The sequence below is a fragment of the Ceratotherium simum genome, chromosome 18 (genome assembly GCF_057802395.1).
Source record: "Ceratotherium simum simum isolate JZ-2026a chromosome 18, ASM5780239v1, whole genome shotgun sequence".
Lineage (NCBI taxonomy): Eukaryota > Metazoa > Chordata > Mammalia > Perissodactyla > Rhinocerotidae > Ceratotherium > Ceratotherium simum.
Genome location: NC_141917.1, coordinates 52,837,966 through 52,863,859, shown reverse-complemented (window position 1 = coordinate 52,863,859; position 25,894 = coordinate 52,837,966). Strand labels below are relative to the sequence as shown.

General features: G+C 41.3%; 1 long non-coding RNA gene across 1 annotated transcript in view; it reads right to left on the bottom strand.

Annotated features, from left to right (window-relative positions):
- Window positions 1-214: 214 nt before the first annotated feature.
- LOC147914644 (uncharacterized) overlaps window positions 215-25,894 on the bottom strand; it is a 71,674-nt gene continuing 45,994 nt past the window's right edge. Inside the window, exons 2-5 of the long non-coding RNA XR_015555060.1 lie at window positions 10,774-10,873; window positions 9,714-9,770; window positions 2,581-2,806; window positions 215-489 (exon numbers count right to left, since the gene is read on the bottom strand). This is a non-coding gene — a long non-coding RNA (uncharacterized LOC147914644). The remainder of the gene's footprint in view (window positions 490-2,580; window positions 2,807-9,713; window positions 9,771-10,773; window positions 10,874-25,894) is intronic.

Here is a 25,894-nt window from a genome sequence, read left to right as displayed (position 1 = left end):
TCACTTTTCCATTCATGATAATTGGCACAATCTGTGAAGAAAGACTTCGTGTGCCCAACAAAGATAAGCCATAGCTCTGACTTGGTCCAAAGTACCAGGGTCTGATTGGGGGGCAATGTCCAAGGAATATGTGCTCAAAGCAAATAATCTGATGAAAAGTGTTGTCCCTAAAATAAAGTCACCACCAAATATAAGTCCATCTGTTTGCCCTCCTCAAATTTAAAAGCAGTCCCATCAAAACTCTTATTTTTCAATGGAAAGAGGCTACAAGTTTTGGATGATACTACCTACAAATGTCTGGTTACAGGTGATGGTTTTCAAACCTTACCATTTTCTTTTATTTGTGAAGTTGTCAGGTTGAATCATCCCAAAGTCACAGATCAGGGAGCAGGCTCAGAGCAGACATGCAGTTTGCCAAGGATCACAACGAAGATGGAAGGGCACTAAATCCCTCCTTATTTAAACTATATTCGAGTCAGCAAACTTTTTCTGAAAAGAGAAAGATGGTAAGTATTTTAGGCTTTGCAGGCCACATATGGCTTCTGTTGCATATTCTCCTTTATTATATTTTTATGACCCTTTAAGAAAGTAAAAATCTTAGCTCACCTGCTGTATTAAAACAGCAGTTGGGTGGATTTGGCCTCCAGGCTATAGCTGGTCAACCTCTGGACTAGAACAACTTTGCTGATGTATTATTTGCATTTTATTTTTATCCCTGTCCCATGAACCAGATAAAATTAAAAATGCCTTCAGGTTTCACAGCTAGTTTTTGTTTTTGTTTAGGGGAGGTGGTATTGTTTGTTTGTTCAATAGCAATTATGGGATTTGGGATTCTTTTTTCATAGTTAATTCTCTTCCCAAAAGTTTTAAAAATAAATTTAGAATTCATAGGTCTCTAAACTAATGGATCCTTCTGCCTAAAATAGCTAAATAATTTGACTATATTTCTATGAAGAGTAAAACATGTCAGTTCTAATCCCTTTGATTCAAAAATATCTGATGTAGCCTAAACTTGCAAGGATTCTGCATGGCGTCCTTTATTTCCAAAACTGTCTGGATATAAAGGGGGAGACAATGAGCCTTCTGAGCTTCTTAAGCTGAACTGTACCACTTGTCAGCTCTTTGAAGGCAGCCAGTGAGTCTTGCTCTGAGAAGTTCGTCAGACCGTATGAATGGCACACAGAAAAGTCAAATGAACGTAAAGAATTAGGTTTTTTCGTCAACATCCGCTTTTGTGACTATTTAGTCCTCATGACTTTTTTAGGGGTTAAAGATCATTTTCTATGTTGACTCAGTAAAAGCAAACAGGAAATCAATACCATGTTAATAAATACAAGGGTCACCCTGGGTGAAAATAAATCGTTCTTCATATGTTATTGGCCTTAATCTGTTATGGGAATTTCTCTTCTTATGCCCTAGAGTTATAGGAAATATGGAGTTTCAGTAAACCAGATGCTAAGATGACCTTCTGCATAATCTATTTCATATGCTAATGGTTTCACAAACCCACTCATTTCTATGACCAGGTGGGTCAAAATCTTTTTGGCCTAGTGTTGATGAAAAACATATCCCATATGTTATGCATTACACAATTGGCATCCACGCAATAGAGACAGGGTCCATCCTTCTCCTCTTTTCCCGCACATTCCTTTAGAGAATTAAGGATTGGTGACAGCCAGAAGCTGGATACTATATGTGCTCCTTCAGTTCCTGGGGGAGCGTTTCTAAACCAGGCCCCGGGTTACAGTCAGTCTTTGCCTGCTGTTCTACTGTTCTACACAACTACCTGTTTCTCTTTCATGGACCTCAGTGACACCTTCCCCTCTTTGTGCATCTTTGTACATTTCTTTTGTGTTTTCCTCATTTCCCCTTAAATAACAGAATTACACTCTGGGCTATTTCTGTGATGTTTTAAATTTGAATCTGTCACATACTCCTGTCCAATAACAACAACCAGATCTCATATTTAAAAGAAATGTATCACCGACCCATAACTAATTTTCTTTAAAGTATAATCCATATAGAATTTACATCTAAGTACTTGTTATTCCCACTGCTGAATTCTTCAGTTCCTAGTTGTGGTCTAGGTATAATAGTCTCTTCTCCAGCAATTTCACTGTCCACGCAAAACCAAACATACACCATAGAAACCAATGGTTCTCAAACTGTTATGTGCACAAGAATCAGAAAAACTGGTCAAAGATACAGATCACAGAGTCCTATCCTCAGAGATCCTGATTCAATGTGTCTGAGGTGGAGCCTGGAAATCTGAATTTTAGCAAGCTCCCCAGGTGACTCTGATGTAGGCGGTCCATTGGACAGGTATATAGTCTAACAGGTTAAGGTCCTTTGGGAAACACTCTGAAAATCATGGGGTAAAAGTTGGGCTGAATTTGCTTAATGATGTCACAAGAGAGGAGTAATATAATAATCACCAATGTGTAAAATTACAGGACAGTGTATTAATCAGGGTTCTCTAGAGAAACAGAACCAATAGGATGTGTGTGTGTGTGTGTGTGTGTGTATGTGTATGTATGTATGTATGTATATATTTTATTTTGTTTTAAAGAATTGGCTCACGTGATTGAGGAGGCTTGGCCAGTCCAAAATCTGATGGGGGAGTCTGGCAGGCTGCAGACTCAAGGAAGAGTTGCAGTTTGAATTCAAAGGCAGTCTGCTGTAGAACCAGGAAGAGCTGAGGTTGCAGATGAAGTCTGAAGGCAGCCTGCTGGAGAATTCTCTCTTGCTCAGAAAAGGTCATCCTTTTATTCTTTTCAAGCCTTCGGACTGATTGGATGAGGTCCACCTGCATTAGGGAGGGCAGTCTGTGTTACTCAAAGTCCACCAATTTAAATGTAAATCTTACCTAAAAACATCCTCATAGAAATATCCAGAATGAAGTTTGACCAAATATCTGGGCACCAAGGTCCAGCCAAGTAGATACATAAAATTAACCATCACAGGGTACCCAGTACAAGGGGTTGAGATCCAGGAGTCATGGGTTGTAATCCTATAACCCTCTGCTCGTCTAATTCATCAGTTTTCCAGCTTTAGTACCACCTCTGGGATATAATTTCTAAAGTAAAATTCCCACCTTTAATAGGCAAACACACCTATTGACTGTTTTGAAGGGTTGTTGAGCTGACGATACCCTACTCTCTCTCTCACCCAAATTGCCAGGAGAGTGATGGCAAACATTTCTAAATAATTCCTTGTGGTTAAGGATACGCTCAGTGACTTTGGGATACACTTAACTTATACATTTAGGAATCAAAGTCCTCAACTTCTTTAGTATCAGGCTCTAACTAATTGAATAACCTGATTATAAAGAAAAAGACTATAACAGGCTTTGAAATAGGCTGAGGTTTTCCCATTACTTTAATGTGTAGGTTGTAAGCTGAAGATTCAGGACGCAGTTTTACTTTCTTTCTGATATTTTGCCATTCATTCATTCAATCACTTAACCTTTGTTAAGCTACTACCCTGCTCTAGGTTTCAACATGCTGGGCATATTAACGTAGGTAAGATAGTCTCTGACCTCAAGTAGGTCAAAATATAATGAGAAACATACGTACAGCAAAAATCATCATAACCAGTGTCTATTATATGATAGGAACTGTGCTGTATATTATTTTTTTCTAGGCCTCACAAACTTCCTGAAGGGTAGTTAATCCCATTTTACTCTGGAAAAACTGAGGCTAAGAATGGTTAAATAACTTGCCTAAGATCTCATGGCTGGTTTCTAAGAGACTGACCTATAAATCTACTAGTGCATATTTCTGACTCTGAACTCCACACTCTCATTCTACTATACAACTATCAAACAACAGAAGCCCAGTAATTGTCCATAGTCAACATGGCGTGAAGAAAGAAACATAAGGATGATTGGTTTGGAAAATATGAAATTTAAACTGGCCCAAATGGGCAAAATTTTCCCACACTAAAATGATAAGAAAGGATATTCTAAGTAGATGCAACAGCATAAAAAAATGGTACGGTAAAATGAAAGTGCCTATTTTTAGGTATCTAGGGGTAGACTGTTACAGGAGAATGTAGGGATGTAAAGAAGAAAAATTCAGAGATGATGCACAGGATATATAGAGTCTTAAACATTGACTTTTCCCCACAGGTATGGAGTGTTTTAAATTAAGAGTTTAATAGCCATTCTGTCATGATGATATCATAGTCTAAACAGCCAGTATTAAACTGTAGTTATTATTCAACTGAGTTATTAACTTTTTTCCATTCAATCAGCATTTACAAGGGAATAGAAATCTCTTAATTTTAAAAATATAACAACATTAAACTTAACCTATTTGTTAGTAACATGATGGTTCCAACTTTAAAAACATCAGCTTATCATAAAATGTTAAAAATAGTGCTTGTTTCAATGGAGGAAAATCTGTTAAAAGCAACAGAAATTCATATTTATATAATAAAATGGTTTTTCCTTTAGAGTTCTAATAATCAAAGTATTTTTATTGTATATTTTGTTATTGTAAGCTAAAAATAAGTTGGTTGAATGAGGTAAATGCTTTTTTGTCAGCCCTTCAGTCCTCACACTCAGGGGACCCCTCATCTCCTCTGTCATCATTGCCCTTAGTAGTGCTGCTGGCAATTCCGTCACCAGCCACCAACAGGAAGGAGAAAACCAAAGGCCAGCTACTCAACAAAGCACTTCAACTTTGTCTGCAGAGCTTTGATTTACTTTTGGGGTGCTAGTTACAAATTCCAACCATATCCTAGACAATGGGTCCACACCGTTCAATTGGTGTCCTTGAATTAACTGACATTACATTTGATTTGCAGTTGAATAACTTGTATTATGGAAACTCAAGCTTTAAGACAAATGCTGGTACAACACACTGGAAAATATTTCTAAAATGAGGTTTAAAATATCTGTATACAATTCAAAAGCCTACTTACTTCTCTTTAATCTTTAGGTCTTTCAGGTTAGAAACCATTAGTTCTTTTCCATCGCTTACTTAACGTGATTCAAAATATCCAGACTTTTGAAGGGTAGAGTTCTACAGAACTCATTTATAGGCACACCCTTTGTTCCCAACTTCCTTCATAACTGTGATTGTAAAAATCCACCAAATGATTGCTGTATGTTTCCTTATTGGGTTATCAGAGGCAGCATGGGTCTTTGACACTCCCTTTTAAAAAATATATTCATAAGTTAAAACTCTAATTTCTTAAGTCAATGTCAATCAAACCGGGTTCCAAGGAACTCCAAGGGAATCTGGAAGAATTTTCTTTTGCTTTTAAAAGGAGCCTATGTGACTTCCAAGCTTGAGAAACACTGTTTTCCAAAGGCGATATCTAGCTAGTTTAACACAGCAAACATCCTTGCTGTTTTGGGGGCAATAAAGTAGAAAATGCATGCTCTGTACAGACATTCCAAATTTTCTTGGTACTTACATGTTCATTTTCATAGTGAAATTTCTGCAGGGTAGAGCCTGGAGGAGGGTATCCAAATGCCAACACAAACAAATATTATCAAAGCTGACATCGTTTCAGGAAGCAGTGCCTACTAGAGAAGCTACTCCGCATCAGAACATTAATATTTTGAAATATTTTATAAGAAAATTCTATTACAAGTCAAAAACCATGACAACAATCTCCAAGATATAGTCCAAGTTCTTCACTTGTCCAGGAATTTTGCTGTATCAACAATGTTACACATAATCTAGCCATTACTGGGGTCTAGAGATGCATTTGTTTCCTTTAGCATGGCATTTGACAGCATTGGGTATTAGTGAGTAGATGGTATGCATGTGCACCCAGATATATACACGGAGCAGGTTTAGAAACCAGGTGTAACATATAACAAGTACATATTTGTACATGCAAATTGAATCAACAGAAGCTATTTGCTCAATCAGAATTTTTTTTCATAGACTGTCACAGAGGCTTGCCACTCCACGGACTCCTTTCCTCAAAGAACTTAGTTCTGTCCAAATCTTGGTTCTGTGTGTTTCCTCTTCTCTCTAACATCAAGAAAACTTCTTATTACATGATCATCATAAACTTTTATGGGCCTCTCATACTCATGTGTGTGTGATTTTGCTCATGTGTACACTTTTTTCTCTTCCAAATCGCTAAGAGATTCAGTTTGGTCTCTTGAAAACCTGAATAAATTCTTGGATTAAATCAGTCAAATCAAATGTTGGCTAAAGCACCAGAACAAACACATTTGTGCTTGTGGAAAGTGTCCTGGGGTTATTGGTCAGACCCACTTTGGGTGTTGGATTGGTTCCTCACATAGCACCTGGAGAAAGGTCCATACTTCTTAGGAAAAAAAAAAAAAAGTCCTCCTCAGAACCATCTACTGCATTCTTGAAAAAGTTAAGCGTTTCATTTATATTCTGAAAACGAGTGATTGGTGTACCTGTTGTGAACCAATTGTACTAAGGGTACAAAGCATAAAACTGAAACATTTGTCCATCTAAATCTTCCTTGAGCATCTGTGCTCAGTGATGAGGATAAACAGCTGAAATGGATGTATTTTCTCTCCTCTAAGCGCTAAAATCTACTGAAAGAGACACATGTATAAACAAATAATTATTGTACCATATAATAAGTGCAATAAGGATACGTGAATTAAGTAATATAGAACCCAAAGGAGGGGAGGGTTTTTGTGTGTACGTGTGTGTGTTGTTATTTTTCCCCATTACTGGTATCTTTTTAAAGAAGCCTCATGAGATGGAGGCAAAACAAAGAAGTTTTGAATATGCATCTGGAAGTATCCCACAGGGACGAGGGCTTCATTGTATTGGGATTGACTAAGGTGCTGATTATATAAGTATCATTACCTGCCTGTGTTGAGCTTTGACTATTTCTAGCACGTTGCTACAAATGGAGGCTTCTCAGTGGTGGTGCCAAGGAAACTGTTGGAGGTTGCCAGTCATTTTAGAGAAACGCCACAGAACACTGCATGCCAGATGGCTACTGATGAAAGTGATGAAAGTTCATGCTTGGAAATGAAGTCCAATTCCATATTTGGTCCTTCTTTCCTTCTTTCTCTTCTGAATGCATAAGAGAGCACAAACCTAGCCTTATTCCACTCTTGCCACACAAAATCCTTGTTATGCTTTCTTCTTTTAACAGGTCCTGGAGTGATGGAGTCAAGTTAAATCTACTTTATTCCCAACGCTCAGAGCCCCAGTTCTGCCTGTCTCTGAGCCAGGCCCTTTCTCTTTTACCTCTTATTCATGACTGCCAGAAACTACTGTCAATGGAACTCACTCAGGGTCGGCCTGCCAGGTACTAAAGTTTCTGTGAGGTAAGTTTTTCCCATCTCAACACCTCATGGAAGGGGAAAAAAGAAATGCCCCTCTGGAAATGTTTTAATGGTTCTGTTTTGTGGAAGAAGTTCACCTTGACTCTTTTGAGGACATTTCCCACAACCACAACCCCTGGACACCTTTTCTTTCTTTGACTAGTACAAAGTATTAGGGGTAATTGTTTCTTCCTCACTCCTAATGTCCCAGGTGGAGGCAGCTCCACTGGGGTAACAATCCTGGTCTATCTCTCCTGACCCCTCTTCTCACTCTACTCCAGGGAAGTAAAGTGGCAATGGGAAAAGTAAACTGAGCCTGCTTCTCCCAGCATCTTGCTTCTTTCACACTAGGGCCAGGTGTGGGTTCTGTGGGTTCTTAGTCTGGGTTCAGTATCAGTAGGCCATCTTGCCTAGAGTCATACAACCACTGTCCAAACTGAGTTTTAGCACAGTAAAGGTGACGTTTTGGTTTTCTATCTGTTATGAGGTCCTCTCAAATACCTCCTGCAGGTGAGAAGCAGTGATATGAACTCCAAAAAAGTAGCCTTCACCCTCTGAGTAGCTTCTTATTGGAGAGAAAGCACTATGTCACTTTCTGTTCTTTGGCCTTGAGATATAGGAGGCCTCACTAGGAGAAAGGAAAATGGCAGTACATCTCTCAATCCATCTTGAGGCTACAAGAAAGCCCTGAGATGGGGCAGAACAAGTTAGGAAGATTTCACTTTGTGGTGGCTTTAACTTGATTCTTGTCCTTTAGAGTAGGTAAAAAAAACATTCTGACATTCAGATGTTCTGTTTACATAATTGTCCTGAGTCTCCCCCTTCCTTCCACCTACTGTGTCCTCATAACTACATCTCCAAAAATCTTTGCTAAAGCTTTCCAAGAAGTGTTCCGTGGTCTCTGACAGCCAGAGTACTATCTCCCTCCTCTAGTTTTCCACTGTACCTGCTCTAAGGGCATTTGAATGAATGAGTGAAAGAATGAATAATGATAAAAGAAATGGAATATCCCTTGCTTGCTCATCTGTAGAAGAGAGATGGAGCCTTCCCTGATCTTTTACTTTTCTGCCCCATTGAAATGCCTCAGGGACAGCAGAAGTCCAGAAGCTCTTCACCCAATAGCCTAATAAAAAGTGTGAAGAACAAAGCAGCTCAGAATATGTAACTTGATTTTCATCACACTGGACTTTGTTTTGCATTGCGTTGGACTTTGGGGTCATCATAAGGTCTGTAACCTTTAAGGTTTGGAGTCTTTTCATTTCGGGCCAGATAGCCAGACCGCCCAGCCTGAGACCAGGTCTCCACCGGCACAGGATGGTGAGGCAGAGGGCAGTTTTCCAGGCAATTTGGAAGAACAGAGACTGAGCTTGGCTAGAAAAGAGCTGAGAAAAGCAATTCTGATGCCTGGATAATCGCCCCCGGTGCTTGCAAAGTATGCCAGTGGAAACCTGTCCCAGGGGTTCCAAGCTTAGAAAGTAAAGTGATTGAAGCTCAATCCAGAATTAGGGTAGTCAGGCAATTAAGCAGGGGAACAAGTGGGGCCTTTGCCTGGAGCAACTTCTGTTCCATCAATTGAAAGAATTTACTTACCCTCAAAGGAAAGTTATTCCAGCACCTGGCACCAGAATTCTCAATATATGAGCTTTGCAGTTCCTTTGATCTGCACTTACTGGTTCCCAGATTATCAGGCAGTAACTAAGGGAAGGAACATGTTCTCTAGCTGCACTTGGCCCATGAGCTGTGATCAGCTCTAAGGGCTGCAGCCCCATGCAGTTAGCCTACTTCACATATAGGTTTACTCATCAGGGCTCCCTTCCAATAACCCAACTCAACAGAATTTAGTCACTTCTAAGGTCAGACTATATCTATATCTATGCCACGGGTTACTTTTAGCTTCATACATCTTTCATCTCCAAGCCCCAATGACGTGGTGCCACCCAAAGAGACTCAAGGTACTATTTTTTTTTTTTTTTTTGGAGGAGGAGGGACTTTGGGTTCAGGCAGTCCTGGATTCAAATCTCAGGTGTGTGACTCAGAGAAGTAATTTCGCTTCTCAATTTCTTCATCTAAAAAATGGAAATAGCAAGACATAATTTTGTATATTTGTTTTAAGGACCAAATGAAACATTTTATGCCAAGGACAAAACAGTGACTAGTGTACAGTAAGTGTAGAATAAGTAGAATAAGTGATCACTCCCTTCCTCAACCCTTTCTCCCAGGCAGGACCTGCAGCGCTGTTCAAAACCAGCGGTTCTGGTGGTGTGCTCATGAGAGCTGATTGTTAAATTTTCAGGAATTTTGTGAGCCAGTTAATGACATGTTGGGAGCTTGAAACTGGCCATGATGGGAGTATTCACATCACAGAAATGAGCAGACATTGTAAAGGGCCTTCCACCCACCTGCCCAGAGGTCTGGTTTATCAACATACCACCAGTTGTCCTGAAGGTGTGATCCCTGCAACAGCAGCAACACAGTCACCTGGAAACTTTTAGAAATGCAAACTAATCAGTCACACCCCAGCCCTGATAAACCACAAACTCTGGGAGTGGGACCCAGAAATCCGTGTTTTAACAAACCCTCTTAGTGAGAGTTCTGCCCAGCATGTTCAGTGACTAGCAGGGAGATCAATGAGGCTGGAGTGAAGCAAGTCAGATGGAGAGTGGTAAGAGGAGAGGCGGTGGTGGTGGTGAGTGTAGCAGACCACTATAAGGATTTTGATTTGTGTCCCAAGTGATAAGGGAACCATTGGAGAGTTTTGAGCACTAGAACATAATGTCTTGTTAAATCTCATTTAGAAGGATCATTCTGATGGCTGAGAATAGACAGGAGGGACGAGGTTGCTAAGAGAAGACAGCAGGTTGGACCAAGATGGTAGAGCTACACGTGGTAGGCAGTGGTTGGCTTCCAGATATATTTTGGAGATAGAGCCAATAGGATGTTGTTGATGGTTTAGATGTAGAGAGTGAGAGAAAGAGAGGAACCAAGGATGACTCAAAAGTTCTTAAGCCTGAGCAACAGGGAAGACATAATTTTACTAAGATACAGAGAGAATGGGCTGATAGAAGGTGGCAGGTTGGTGATTAGGAGATCATTTTGGACATGATAAGTTTGGTAGTCTATTAGATGTCAAGAGTAAATGTCAAGGAGGCCATTAGAAATGAGTTTGGGGGAGAGGCTGGGCTGAAAACTTAGCTTTGGAAGTAATCGACTTCCAGATGGTACTTGATGAGTCAGTATAAGAGAGTGAATGCAGATGGAGAGAAGTGGGTCCTGGCCCTGGAAAGCATAAAGGTCTGGAAGATGCGAAAGAATCAGCAAAGGGCACAGAGAAGGAGCAATCAGTGAATATTATTTCAACACAAATTATGGAAACACTCAAAGAGTTGAAATAATACATTGCCAATAGCTATACAACTTCAGTTGATGTTTCCCAGGGCCTGCTACATGTCATTTCTTAACCATCAATGAAGAATATAGTCTTCGCTCACCCTCTACGTTAAGGCAGAGTCGAGTTACATGTGAAGAGTGATCCACTGAGCCAGTCTGCTCTTCCTTCACCCACCAAGATCCTGCAGGTCTCGCTTCTCCCTAGGGAGTAGAAGCGTTGTTACCACAGGCTAATCACAGCCGGCAGCCAGTTCAGCAGACCAGTCTGAAAGTACACCTGTGTTTGTGAATGTTTGTACTTTATCAAGAAGAACATGTAATTACCTTAAAAATATAATTTTCCATCTTTAACATAAGCTGGAACAGTCAAACCTCCTTGAGCTCAGAGTGCTTTTACAAGGACAGTTTATACAATTACCTGTTTAAGCTTTTAAAAGTCCCTGACTCATTCGGGCAAGTGAGGAAGCAAGACAAAACATCAGTATCTCGCTGGAAGAATATTGTGGTTATTGGCACTGAAACAAAAATAACACTATGATAAAGGCATTGTGTTCCCCAAATCAAGTGAATGCCTCATTTTTTCTTAAGAAATCTTCCCGCATTGGGGACTTTATGAATTGTGAATGTTTACAACCTACACGATGTGGCCTTGGACAAGTTCATCTCTCTGATCGTTAATTCCCTCCTGGGTAAAATGAGGATAGTAATACCTACACAATAATATGTGCGTGGGAAGCACCCAACACAACACCTGACACTCAATAACTCCCTCCCACACTTGAAAGAACTGCTGCTGCTCTCTGTCCTACCCCATCCCTACCTCGCAGTCCCTCTCCAATCTGGAAGGCAAGACAACGTGTTCTGGGGATCGTTTTTGCCAAAGCAGAACATTTTGAATTGGTTGTTTATTTGTAGACAATATTAGGACATAGCCTCATCAAAACAGCTGTGAACAAAGCATAAAATAACTTTTTAAAAACTTACAAAGTGCAAAGCAGATATCACTGACCTTTTACTCCATCCATGACCTTCACCTCGACCCTGAAGCGCTTCCTCAAAAGATGGATTAGGGAGATGTAGTCTATTTCCCACATCACTTAAGTTTTTATTTATTTATTTATTTATTTATTTGCTGAGGAAGATTCGCTCTGAGCTAACATCTGTTAGCTCAATCTTCCTCTATTTCGTATGTGGGTCACTGCCACAGCATGGCCACTGACCAGTGGTGTAGGTCTGTACCAGGAACTGAACCCAGGCCGCTGAAGCAGAGCACGCTGAACTTAACCACTACGCCGCTGGGCCAGCCCCTATTTGAGTTTTTCTAAACTTAATATTTAGTGCTTATTTTTTAACCTAGTCAAAGCATATGATTCAAAAGGCATCTTGTGGTGGACACACGTCATTTTAACATTATACATTTATTCCAACTCATAGAGTGGACAATGCCAAGAGTGAACCCTAATGTAAATTGTGGATTTTGGCTGATAATGATGTGTCAATGCAGGTTCATCAGTTGTAAAACATGTACCGCTCTGGTGGGGGATGTTGATAATTCAGGAGACTATGTATGTGGAGGGGTGGGGGGCATATGGGAAATCTCTATACCTGTCTCTTAATTTTGCTGTGACCCTAAAAATGCTCTATAAAATAAAATCTGTTTTAAAAGTTTAAAAGCAAAACTAAATTATATTTAAAAAATAATTTTTTTTAAAAAAGTCATCTTGAATTAGCATGTAGCCATCTTTGTGGTCAATAGGAAGGCTCAGTGATAACCAAGGAAATAGTTCTCAAATGCAGATCAAAGCTTAAGGCAGCAGTCTTGCTCAAGGCAGAAAGCCAACAGAATGGCCTCCTCGGGGATGAGGGTCTGAGTCAGGGCTGGCTGAGCCTCCATCCACAGATGGGACTTGGTATGTGAATCCCTTCAAATGCACTTTCCCCAAGTAACTGGTTCTCTCATAAGTTAGACTTCCCCAAGGGAAACTTTTCATTTTACTTCACTCTGGCTCCTTTAGAAACTTCATTAAAAATGAAAAAAGATCATAGCAAACAACAAGCAATAGGGCAATTATTGTCACTGTCTTCTGGGAGAATGCATCCAAGGCAACCCAGATTTTACCGCTGTAAAGGAAATCCAGAGGAGTTGTTTCTTGACCACTCCCTCTTTCTTAAAGCTCTCCTGCCTTAGCCTCTGTGACATAGGTTCTCTTGAAGTCCCTCCTGCTTTTCTGACAGGTCCTTCTCTGTTTCCCCAGTGAGTTCCTCTGCCTTCACCTACTTCTGAAATGTGAGGGCTCCTTCACTTTCCTCATGCTTCACATGCTCACACTCAGATTCCCCCTCCCAGACACAAAGAAGCTCCTGGATTTCTCATCTGGCTGGGGTTTCAAGAGATGGTGTTAGACCCAGGAAAGGAGAAGACCTAGTTTGGAAATTTGGAGCAAATGGGGTAGCAGAGTTGAATGGGGAAGCATTGCCTGAACTGCCAGTGTAGAGAAAATCAAGAGCTAAGTCTTTCTGTTGCTCTGATTTCAGTTACTATTTATATGCTGAGGAATCCCCAAAACTATATTTCTAGCACAATATTTCTCATGGGCTTCACAAGCTTATATCTTCCCCTGAATATCCCACAGGGAACTAAACTAAAATGTCTAAAGTCATGTTATTCATCTTCTACCTTCAAATCTACTTCTCATTCTGTTTTCAACACTTTTTGTGGGACCACCGTCTATCTAGTTATCCAAGCTAGAAACCTATGCCCAATTTCTTCCACTCTCACTCTCCAAACCCATCAGAAATCTTATAAATACCACATGCCAAATATTTTGTGGATCCATTATACCTCTCCATGTCTAAGTCAAAGCATCAAGCAGTTCTATAAGCTGCCCTGATCTGGCTCCAGGCTAGCCCTAGTGATTAAATCCAGGAGACATCAGACCTGCTGGTGGTGTCCTGCAAGGAGAGCTCAAGAGACACATCACCCTTCTGGCCACACAGATTTTCTCCTGTCAGTAATTAGTTTTTACCCCTGTAGTAAAGTGCTGGGAATTTTTAATTTTCTTTGACATTTTACATACTTCTTGCCCTCCCAGTTTCTCTTTTGGCATATAATCAATTCTTGAGAATTCTGGGATTCAGGTCTTTGCTCAGCCAATGCCTTCATCATCTGTTAGCAATGGTAAAGGGGTCCACCGCGAGTCAGAATGATGCTGTAGGCTCATGACCATGACAAGCTGCACATGCAGAGGTTTCCAACACCAAGAAAAGCAGACATGGCCTTGGGTCCTCTGTGTCCTGGGAGAACACCATCAAAGAAGAGATGTGAATATAAACTAGGGAAAATGCTGGAGAAGGTTATTAGGCATTTCCTATCTTTGTTATGAACCTAGGAGTCCAGTTCCTGTTTGAGTACCCTGAAGAAATTAAAAGATGTAGAATTTGGGTATAAGCAGGCGTTGGGAGAAAGGGAGGACACTGCATAGGTACATCTCCATCCCAATCAACAGAAAGAAAATCAGAAAGGATTGTCAATTCTCATGAAGTTAAGACATCATTTCATGGTATTGTATTACTCCAGAGATATTTAATGAGAATCTACTCCGGCTAGGCGATAGGGACAGACAGAGAGAGCTGCAAATACGATAACCAAGATTATTGTCTTCAACAAGCTTACAGTACAGAGGGAGAAACAAGCACTTACAAAGCAATGTCATTAGAAATGACACTAGTGTATGGGGGAGAGTGGGGAGGGGCTGTATGTGGCCATGTGAAATGCGTAGAGAATCAGATTTAGGGGAGAGTGAAGAAAATCTTGCTGGAGGAAATGAATCCAAGTTGAGACCAGAAGGCGAATAAGAGTCAGTCAGGCTGCAGCAAGGGGAACGTAGTTGGGGGAGAAGTGTTCCGGGAGAAGGAAACAGTGTGAAGAAAGGCAGAGATGAGAAGTTCAGTCTGGCTTGTGTAGAATTCAGACACAAAGTAGTGAGATAGAAAACCAGAAAGGCAAACAAGGTTTGGGCTTTGAAGCCTCTTATTAGTCACATGAAGAAATTTAGACGTTGTTATGTTTTGTGTCTTAGAAATATCACCTTCAGTGGGGAAAATGGATTACAGTGAGAGAAGACTGAAGGAAGGGTTATTTATTAGGAGGCTTATTGCAATAATTTAGATGAGAAATTCTGGTGGCTTTTATTAGGGGAATAACGATGGGGATGTAAATAAGCGGTTGTGTTCAAAAACTATTCAGGGGTTAGAGTCCATAAGAATTGATGACAACATGTGAGAGTTGAGGATACAGAGAAACGAAGGATGAATTCAAGTGTCTGACATCATGGTTGGGTGGGAATAGCATTCGCTATGGTAGGAAACTAGAGGGAAGAAGCAGGTTTAAGGAATGATAACAGAGAAGCATAATAAGCTGAGTTCCTGAGGTGTTAAATTCTACATTTTTACAGTGTATTCAAGCGGAAGGATGCAGTTAAGTAATTTATTAATAAGGCAATTAAGTATGAAAGTTAGAAATGAGATCTAGAGAAGAGATAAGGATTACGGAGTCAACAGTATGTAACAGTGAATGATAGTAGATGACATCTACCGTGGAGAAGTTGAGAACTGAGACAGACTCTAGAACAGGGCCCAGGAATTGGTCCTTGCAGAGATGGAGAAGATGCCTACAGAGGAAGGAGGAGCACTGCTGTGGTCTGGAGAGCAGGATCTTTTCAGAAGGAGGGAGTTGCCAGTAATACACTGCAGTTATCAAAAATGGAATCTATATGTGTTGGTATGTGAAGATGTTCAAAATACATTGCGTGAAAAGAGCGTGTCAAAGAACAATATGTGTGGTATGATCTCAGTGTATTTTTTTCATATTGAATCTGAATTGAATATTTGTAGAAGGACTCAAAAAAATTGTCAAAAAGAGGTAAGAAAGTGAGACTGGAGAGTCACAGAGAGAAAGGGACTGTAAATTAACATTTAATGTACCTCCAGTATTGATAGAATATTTTACCTTGAATGTGTATTACATTTGTATATTTTTTAAGTTAATTTAAAAGGGTGGGAGAGATCAACAGTATCAATGGTGCAGAGAAATAAAGTAAAATAAAAATGAAAAATATTTATTAGCTTTGCAACAAGGAGGTCATTAGCAAGTTGGTGGAAGTCTTTTCAGTGGAGTGATGGGGTTGCATTTGTAGATGGCTGCAATGAAATGGGAGAAGAATAGGAGAAAATCTGTGTAAATAACTCATTCTAGAAGATGGGTTATAAAGAGAAGGGAAGAGATAAGGTAGTTACAGGAGGAGCATGGCATTCAGGAAAGGGATTTTTTTTTATATGGAGAGTTTAGAGCACATTGACATTTTGGAATTCACTTCATTAGGAAGGGAGCTTCTGTAAAAGCAGGAAGGAGGACAGGGATTTAAGAGACATCTCAGAGAGACTGGAAGAGATGGGACTCGGGGAAAAGGTACAGGAATTAACCTTGGAGGAGGAGAGATACCTCTCTCACTGCAAAAGAATGGGGAAAGGAAAGAGTAAAGGCGATGCAGGTAAGTCTGTAGGGTTGCTAGCAGTAATATCCACCGTGATCTTTGGCTTTTGAAATTTCCCTCGATGCAATAAAAATATAATCAAATTCCATGCTGCAGGCCTGCAGCAGAGTAATTTAGAGTTTGAATATTGATGCCTCTGATAAAAACGTATTCTTTCTTTAATATCTGTATCATGCAAAGCAAGCACATGTAATAGTAAAAGATCTGATGTACAGTTAGTGTTTTTGAAGGGGTTATCATTTATGCCTGGATAAGTTGTATAAATTATAAATTACCTCTTCCTTATTTACACCCAAGAAGTCATGCAATACGGTAACATTATTTAACGAGTAACGCTGTGAGTTTCTAGAGGACAAGGTTTATGTCTTTGTCTTTATGGACCGAACTCAGCACATGGCCCAACACAGAGTCACTGCCCAATTAATGTTTAGTGAAGAAATGAAGGTAATCCTGAAAAACAAGTTGGTGCTTTATTCTGACCTATATCACCACTCAAATTTTTAAATGTATATATGTACGTATATAAACTGCTGTACAGATTTTATTCTTTAAAGCCTAAAATGAAGCAATGGCAAGGGTGCTTTCAGGAACAGGGAGGTAAGAAGAGGTTACAACAGCTCTTAACAGTGAGGACTTGCCTGTGTGTATTTATTCCATATTGCTCACTCCAGCGTTAGTCTTGACTTCAAAGCAATAGCACAAGTTAATGCATTTTCACACCTCAAAAAAGGTTACACTCTTCATGCCAGCCTACTGTGGAGATTATAGGAGAGAAACCACAGGGAGCAACCAGTTGCTAATGAGCATCCTCCAGAACATCCGAGGACTTTTACCAATACATCCACTCACCAGAGCTGCACAGCACAAATTCAATCAGACCTTTCATTTGGAAATTATGCATCCCAATAGCAGACTCTTCTGAAGGACCAGATTGCTCCAAGAGATTGCAGGAAGTGGAGCTTTGTACATCTAAATAACTGGCTCCATTATTTTTTTCTCTTACTTGGCTACAATTACAATTCATTACCATCTGAAGGCTATTTACCAGTCTGCATAAAAGAGTTAAATGTTAAGCTAGCAGATTGGAAATATGTCCACGTAACGTGATTTGCTCTCCCCACTGGCACTCATAATGGCAGCCTAGAAAAAGGGCCAAGAATGTAAAACATGTCCCATCGACTTAGCCACATCCCCAGGCAGACCAGCTCTGGAGGGTTAAGGCAGACTAACCAGAAAGCCGTTATTGATCTGCACTCTCTGATTTTACTCAATAGGAAGAAGACCTCTCAGAAGCACTAGATTTATTTTTAAAAGTACATTGAAGGGCTAGCCTTCTATGCCAAGCACTCTCCATATAAATTATAGGATTGCCTTATGATGGCCACAGTACGATGGCCGCTGTTTGATTGCAGCATCCCTTCTGAAATACTTTGTGTTTCTTTCTGCTCTCCTTCTCATCACATACGCTAGACTTTGACAAGCTAACCTCCAGCGGTTTTCTTTCCTTTGCCAAGTTTAAGAGATTTGAGAAATAAAAAAAGAAAAAGAGAGAAAGAAAAGAGTGAGGGGATGACACAAAATTCAAGAGTAAGCAGAACAAGATGGAGGTCTCGATGCGGGTGTGTGACATCTTTCTTCTGGGCAGTTTAAGGTGAAATTATGCAAACTCACCTAGACTCCCAAGTATATCCATGGCATAAGCATTCATCGCCTCATAAAAGCAAACAAGCAATCATCTGAAAGTGGAGCAGGCAGAAGCGCCAGGGAATATTAACTTGGTGCAAACTCTACCAATAACTCATGGAAGCTGGTGGATCACTAGCTCCTCAGGTGGGGTAATCTGAGACATTTATAACTGTCCCCCAGAACTCCCCAACAGGATTGAGTCCTGGCTGCGCACAGCAGTAACCTGCTCAATAATGCCCCCATTGGCTTCCTTCCCCTCCTTCTATCACTTCCCCACTTTCCTACTGGTGTTTCCTGGGACCAAATCCTTGTCTTCAGGGTCTCCTTCTGGAAACACCTAACCAAACACAAGCAAAAAAGGTCCTTCCTTCAGGCTCCACAAGGAGCTCCCCCAGCTCCTCATCATGGAGTTTCCACCACACTCCATTCCATCATGGGCATTATAGCAATTGCAATTTCCATTTGTGGGTTTCTAATTTAGAGACATTGGATAGAGCTCCCAAAACAACTTCTCCCTCTGGGAAATGACACCACCAACATTTCTTGAGAGCTCACCTTGTAGCACAAAGCATCATAAGAATCAATTCTCGTGTATTATCTTCTGACCTTCACAATAAAGAAGGATCAGTGTTATCCCCGCTTAACAGATGTGGAAGTCCAAGTACAGGGAGGTTAAGTCACTTACCAAAGTCTAACAGCAAGTGAGAGGGAGAGCGGGGTTGGAACGCATGTTGCATTGGCATCAATGCCCATGACGTTCAATTCCATGTGCTCTCCATAAATCCTGCTAAGTGGCAGTTATGGGGTCCATATATTTATAGGGCTTGCGTTGGGCAACTGGCACATTTGGACTTATTGAAACAGTTGATCACTTTCCTTTTTCTTTCCCATTAGCAACTTGCAGTCTGGTCTGCTTTACCTCGATCCTCAACCATTTCCAATATACAGTTTAATATCATGAGTGGTATGGCAGAGACAGATATTTGTCCCCACACATCGCTCTCCACTTCTTCCCTTGGACAAAAGAGCCCCTTAGTTTTAACTGAACACTTAGCCGCCAGCTAGAGACTTCTTCTCCCAACCCGACTTGCAGTTAGATATGGCCGAAAGGATGTGAGTGGAAGTGCTGAGGACAATTTCCAGGACCTGCCAGCTTCTGCTTTACCTGCACATCTTCCTTCTCCCTGCCTTTGGGAGAGAATTCAGAAGTGGGAGTCACAGAGTGTCGACACTGACCAGGAACGCGAGGGCAACACCCCTACGGGGTGGCAGGACAAGCTAGAAGAAGCCTGGTTCCCAAGAGCCCCACACAGACAGAGCCAACTTGCCCATCCCTCTGATCACCCACCAGCACATATTGTCATATGAGAGATAAGTAAACTTTTATCTAGTTTGAGCCACTGTTATTTGTTCTACTTTGAAGCAGCCAAACCCAAATCCTAATACAAAGAGAGAAAAGAGAACGAGGGCCTGAGCGGAAAGTCAGCAAGCAAATGGTGTAGGACAATCAGAGGAAACCTCAGAAAGGAGAGCGAGGCTCACAAGGGGATGAGCTATATTTTATTTGTTTGCTTGTCTAAAGTTTCCAGAAACACAAAGGAAGAGGAGAAAATCAAAGCCAGAGAAGAAAGGAAAAGCAACGACATTCTCTTTTATCCTGCCTCTTAGGAGGCTGTGGGTGGCAGGAAAACAGAAGGGGAAAGGAATCCCCAGCTGTTACCAGAGCCCATAAAAAGTTCAAACTCAACCTTCTGCAGGGAGCAGGAGATGTCATTGCCTTCAAAGCAGAGGGGGTTCCTGGGATTAACTAGGTGTCCACAGAGGTCTTTGCACATGCAAGGACCTCAGTCAACCCTGGGCCTCCCTCACCCTGGAATAGAGCAAACCTCCTCAAGTTAAGGGGAGGGTACAGGTCCGTCACTACAGTTGACCATGGTTCCACTTTACTCACAAGTATGATAATCATATAATGCAAATGTGTGCAAATTTTGTTATTTTCTAAGAGGACACACGCTTTGAAACGTTCATTTCCAGAGCCCACTCAATGGGACGTTGTCAGTTATTTATGTAAAAACAAATACAGCTACTCTGAATTAAGGAACACTTTAAAAATTACATGCTAATCATTTTTCCATGCAATGCCTTACCACAGCAGGCAATTTTGTGAGTGAACATCATTGACTGACTTTCAGGACTTGGCAAAGCCCCAGTCCCACTGAGTCCCACACACAGTGTTGCTTAAGCTGGCAGGCAGACCTCGGCAGCTCAACCACACTTTGCTGGTGCAGTGGTTCTTGATGTGGCACTTTATAAGCAACACGCAGATCAATTGGAGAAGCAAATTAGCTGTGGTCAGTGAATAACGATAAGTAAGAAAAAATGCACCAGCAGCAGACAACTTGATCAGGACATATCAAAACTTAAAAGCCAGCAACGCTGGAAGAACATAAATTAGAGTATGCCAATCCAGGTTTCCCATCTCCTTAATTGTCATGATTCGTTCTTGCCTTTAAAACCCAACTGAGAACCTACTCTGAAGAATTTCAAGACGCCCAGTCCTAGGGGAGTTTTTCTCCCTCAACCATTTCTGAATCTTTCTGGAGAAACTTACACATCACACAAATCTGCCCTGGCTGTTACCTGGCCCTTCAATCAGCCATCTTGTTCTCAGCAACTCGTCCCTTCTGTGGGTCATTACTTGCCAGCTCACAACTAGTTGTCTGGGCTGTTGTATTTTTCCTTGTACTCCTTCTCTCTGAGCATTAACACCCTCAAGTATGGCTGTGAATATAATGTCTACCAATAGACAGGATAGAGGATAACAATGCAAAAAGCAAATCTTAAACAGACTACCAAATATCATCCATCCAAGGATTACACACAGACCAGGCCACTCCATAGGTGGTGTGATCAGCTCTCATCTCAGTCTTCCCATGCCTGCCAAAATGTTGTGAGAGAAGAGAAGGAGATCTTACTTTACTCTAACTGGACTTCAAGAAGTCCAGGACCCCTGAGCATCTCCACTAGAACACAGCTTCCTTTTTGCCCTTGGTCATTGGTTGGCCCTTCTGGTCAATATCCTTCAAAGATGCAACTTTGACTCAAGAAAGGTGACTTCCATATCATCAGGCAGAGCCTCTTGACTCCTTAACGTCTTGAACCTGATTTGGGCTTTATCTTGCAGAAACCATTTTATGTACTTGAGTATTCTATTTAAACCACTAACTAAACAGGATCTGTTAACAGCTTAGAAGAGCAATTATCTCTCCTGCCCTCCACTTTATTATGACCAAGGTTTCAGAAGTATTGGGGTTCAATAGGCCTGGATTAAAACCATTGGAGAGCACTGAGAACATAATAATTCCCCAGCCCATATGAAATTCAACATTAAAACAATCATAAACCACGATATAAGTACAAAGAAATCCAACTAAATTCTCATTTTTCTCATGATGATGATTTTAGTGCCTTTTTTTAACACCAAACAATTTTTTAATTCAAATCCTTTCTCAAGATGCTCTCATTTTCTTTGGGATCCTTTCTTGCTAGTGCCCCCAGCTCACTCAGCTTCCTGGGAGGCCCAGCATTGGGTCCAGTGTCAGAGTCCCCAGTTACACATGAGGAACCTAGTCCCAGAGCCCTGCTAACATCATGGCAGCATCTGCCTAGAAATCCACCAACCTTCCCCAAGTAACAAAATAATGTTCTCTCCTCAGTGTCTTCCTACCGGAGTATTCCCGAGAATAATGGGCTTTTGTACTCAACAGACAGGTTGAGCTGGCCCCTAGATTGTTTAGAACCAAAGGTAGCCCTCCCTTTCTTTTTATCCTCAATATCCTTTAGGGCTTAAATCTGAAAGTCAAAGGAAACTTCATAAGACTCATTAATTCAACAATGTTTGTTGAGCATCTATGCTGAGTTGAATAGGGTCCCCCAAATTCACATCCACCCAGAACCTCAGAATGTAACCTTACTTGGAAGTAGTGTCTTTGCAGGTGTAATTAGTTAAGATGAGGTCATATTGGAGTAGGGTGGACCCTAAATCCAATGACTGATGTCATGTCCCTATAAGAAGAGGAGAGGTCACACAGAAATGCACATGGGAAAGAAGGCCACGTGATGAAGGGGGCAGAGATTGGAGTGATGCAGCTACAAACCAAGGAACTATCTCCAGGGATTGCTAGCAACCACCGGGGTCTAGAAGGGAGGCATGGAACAAACTGTGCCTTCAAGCCTCCAGAAGGAATCAACCCTGCCAACACCTTGATTTCTGACTTCTGGCCTCTGGAACTGGGAGAGGGTATATTTCTATTGTTTTAAGACTCCTGGTTTGTGTTAATCTGTTATGGCAGCCATGGGAAACTAATACAGCTCCTAGCATTTTCTAGTCACAGTACCAAGCACTAAATGTATAGCAGTGAGCAAGACAAGTAAGGTCCCTGTTCTCATGTAGCTGAAATTCTAGTGGAGAAGACAAACAAACAGCAAGCAACCCAATACATAAATAGGATTACTTAAGAATATGATCAATTTTATGAAAAAACAAAACAGAGTTATGTGATAGAGCATGACCAGGGTGAAAGGTGGTTGGGATATTTCCATAACGTTCACAGAAAGTGTCTATACTACCCACTAACTCTGCTCCAATCCAGCCAGGACTCTCCAGGGAGTGTGCTCCCTTCCAATTCTGTGTGTTCCTCATCCCAACCACAGAGATCTGGCCTCTCTTCTCCTCTTCCAAATCTCAGGGCTGTGGAGTTCCAAAGGCAGCTTTGCTTCTGATCTAACACTGTTTTCACCCACTGAAGTTTTTCTTCCTTCACATGCTCCCCAGCTTGAACATGTATCAAAACTGACAAGAATTGGGTTTTTTCACCCCCATCCAGCTTGTACATAATGGATGTCAGTACATTTCCTCACCATACTAAGAAAGCAGATCCAATTTGACTTAATTACCACCAGAGCTCTGTAAACAGCCACTCGTTAGTGCCGAGCCCCGTGGTTTATGAAGAGAACACCACAAATGACAGGAAGCTGCAGGGAGAAAAACAGTCTGAGCTGCCTTTGGCATGTGCATTTTTGAGTACAGATACTTCTATTCATCAATGGGGACATTCAGGAAATCTGGTCTGCCAAGATGATATTCCAGAAAGGAGCAATGGAGACCCAAAGTGTTGTAATTATGAGGCCATCTCTGAGAAGCCCTACAACTAGAATGCAACATACTCCATGGCAACCAGAATCAGCTAGACACGGTGAACCAACCTAAGTGTGCATTTCAGTGCTCCCTGTCCCCCACCACCCACCTTGGCAGTCTGGAATCAGTGCAGACCCAAAAGCAAATGCATTTCACCAGAACTTCCCTTCAAAAGAGAAAAATTTCCACCCAACAAGTGCATGGTGTCACAAGTTGCTACCCCACCATCTGATAGACTGAAAACTGCAGCATGAGCACAGAGAGGAAGAGCAGGTGATCCAAAAGCAGGTACCTCCATCCTCGACAGGGACACTGGAGCCCTGAGCTGAGGGCCTCACAGCACATGATGAGGAGCACGACAGAGGTGGCACGTGCTCAAGTGTGAAAGTGGGGATCTTGTTAAAATGCAGATTCTGGTTTAGTAGCTCTGGGACAGGGGCCTAGAATTCTGCATCTGAAACAAGCTCCCAGCGATACGGACAGGTCTGGAACCCAGAGAACCAGCTGCAGTGCGAGGAGGGACAGGGAAGGGAGTCCACTTAGCAGGCCACCGTGAGCGCCTAGGAGTCCAGGTAACAAGCAATGGCACTCTGCTTCTCGTGGAATGCCCAAATGGGGACAATGATAAACTTTGTTGCTTATTAGATGTAGTTTATCATCAATGAAAATAATTTATTAATAATTCAATAGTGTATAGCAATTCTAAATGTTGCATTAAGACAGGTTCAAAGATAAATATAAATAATTTTTAAAAGATGATAAATCAGAGTATCTCAAATCAGTTTGCATGTGACAATCGTCTGGGGAGCAGTTAAAAATACCAGTGCCCCAACCCACAGCAACTGAATCAGGGTCTCTTGGCCTAGTGTGTGTAGGGGGCGGGGGAGGGAAAGGAAGAGGCAGACAGCTCTGAAGAGAGGGAAGAGAAAAATTCAAAACAAGAGGGACGGGAGAGAAAGATTAGATCCACACATCTCTTACTTCTGTTCTCACTTCATTCAAATTCCTTTTCTCTCTCGCGTTGATGGGCTCGCCTTCTCCCCAGCATTCTAATCAAAGTGTGTTCCGTGGATCAGCAGCATAAGCATCACTTGGGAGCTTATTAGAACAGAATCCCAAGGCCCTCCTGACCTGTTGAATCAGAATCTGCATTTTAACAAATCCCCAGGTAATGAGCATGCATGGTAAAGTCTGAAAGCGCGGCTCTACACGTGAGCCCAAGCTTTCCTGCACAGACACATGCTAGGTACAAAGACAATCATTAAGCTGCTCTGGCAATGCAAACTGAGATCAGCTGCTGCATATACCCCCGCCAGGCGACTGTAGGAGAGGGTGCCTGAGAAAGTGTAATTGATTTACAACAGCATCTGGCTGTACCCCAGTGAAAGCTAAGTTGTCTCTTTCTCTGTATTGATATAATTACCAACATGAGGGGAAGCAGGTTCTTTCTTCAGATCAAGTAACCTTGTTATTTATCAGCCTGTGCTAGCTCCGTTTCTGATTAGCAATTTATTCTGGGTGGTTATTGACTGACCCCATTTGGCTCTCATTATTCATTCTGTTCCCACCAGCAACAATTATTTAGCTCTCAGGATGATGGAAACAGATGCGGTTATACATGTTTGCATTTTCTGTACATTTTCCTATGTTTCTTGCCTGCTTCTATAAACATAACATTACTTAAAGACCATGATTGGCTTTTTAACTCCTCACAGTACCTAGTAAAGCAGCACGTACTGAAAAATGTAATGGATGGTGCTGGATGATGCCAGGAACCATCCTTAACACTGTTCATCTCAATTCTCCATCTCATGAGCTAGAAACAAAATTGTTTTAAAGCCACATTGGAACACCCTCAATTCAACAAAACTCACCACCTGCCTCTGTGCACTGACCCTAGGCTGTAAGTCAATCATAAAAGCAGATGCTTTCACCAGCTTAGAAGTTGTTTCCCAAGAGTTCATTTCAAAGTCATTTACTGGAACTTCAAGTGAATTATCCCAAAACAAAACCTTCAGTTCCCTCTGTTGCCAGGCTGGACCCCAAGAGTAGGAAGTGATACTCTTAGAATACTCATCAACAGCAACAGTGTCAAATTACATCCAAAGGGTTCTTATTCAACTTGATGTTGGTGCTTCTCATGGTCTTCCATGAGAAGGAAGAGTTTGTATCAGAAAACTATTAGGAAGTAGGAATGGATGATATTACAGTTTCTGACTTTTGTATATTCCATAAGAGCGTTAAAGATGGATAGCACTAATTTTTCAGGGCAACTTTTTTTAATTAAAACTTCTGATGTTCCTTTTTCTTGCAAAACGTGTAGGTGTGCCTTAATTTTTTACACTTATTTTCCACAAGTATCACCATCTGTGACTCACAGATGACCTAAGAATAGGGGAAAAAAAAGGAAAGGAGAAATTAAAGGAGAGAAACAAAAATGAAAGTGATCACAAGCCTAGTGCGGCTGATGTACTAGAAGGAATTAAAAGGTTGGTTATATACACGAGGGAAGGACTGCTTAGATAGAAAATAATCAAATTTTAGACCTGGAAAGGACCACAGTCACAATTACCACATTTTCACTTAGGGCAGTTTTTTCAAATGGGGGTGGGGGGACTGACTTTGCCCCCTAGGGAACATTGGGCAATGTCTGGAGACAGTTTTGGTTTTCACAACTGGTGGAGGTGTTCTACTGACATCTGGTGGGTAGGGGCCAGGGATGGTACTAAACATCCTGCTACACACTGGGCGGCCCCCACAATAAAGACTCATGCAGCCCAAAATGTC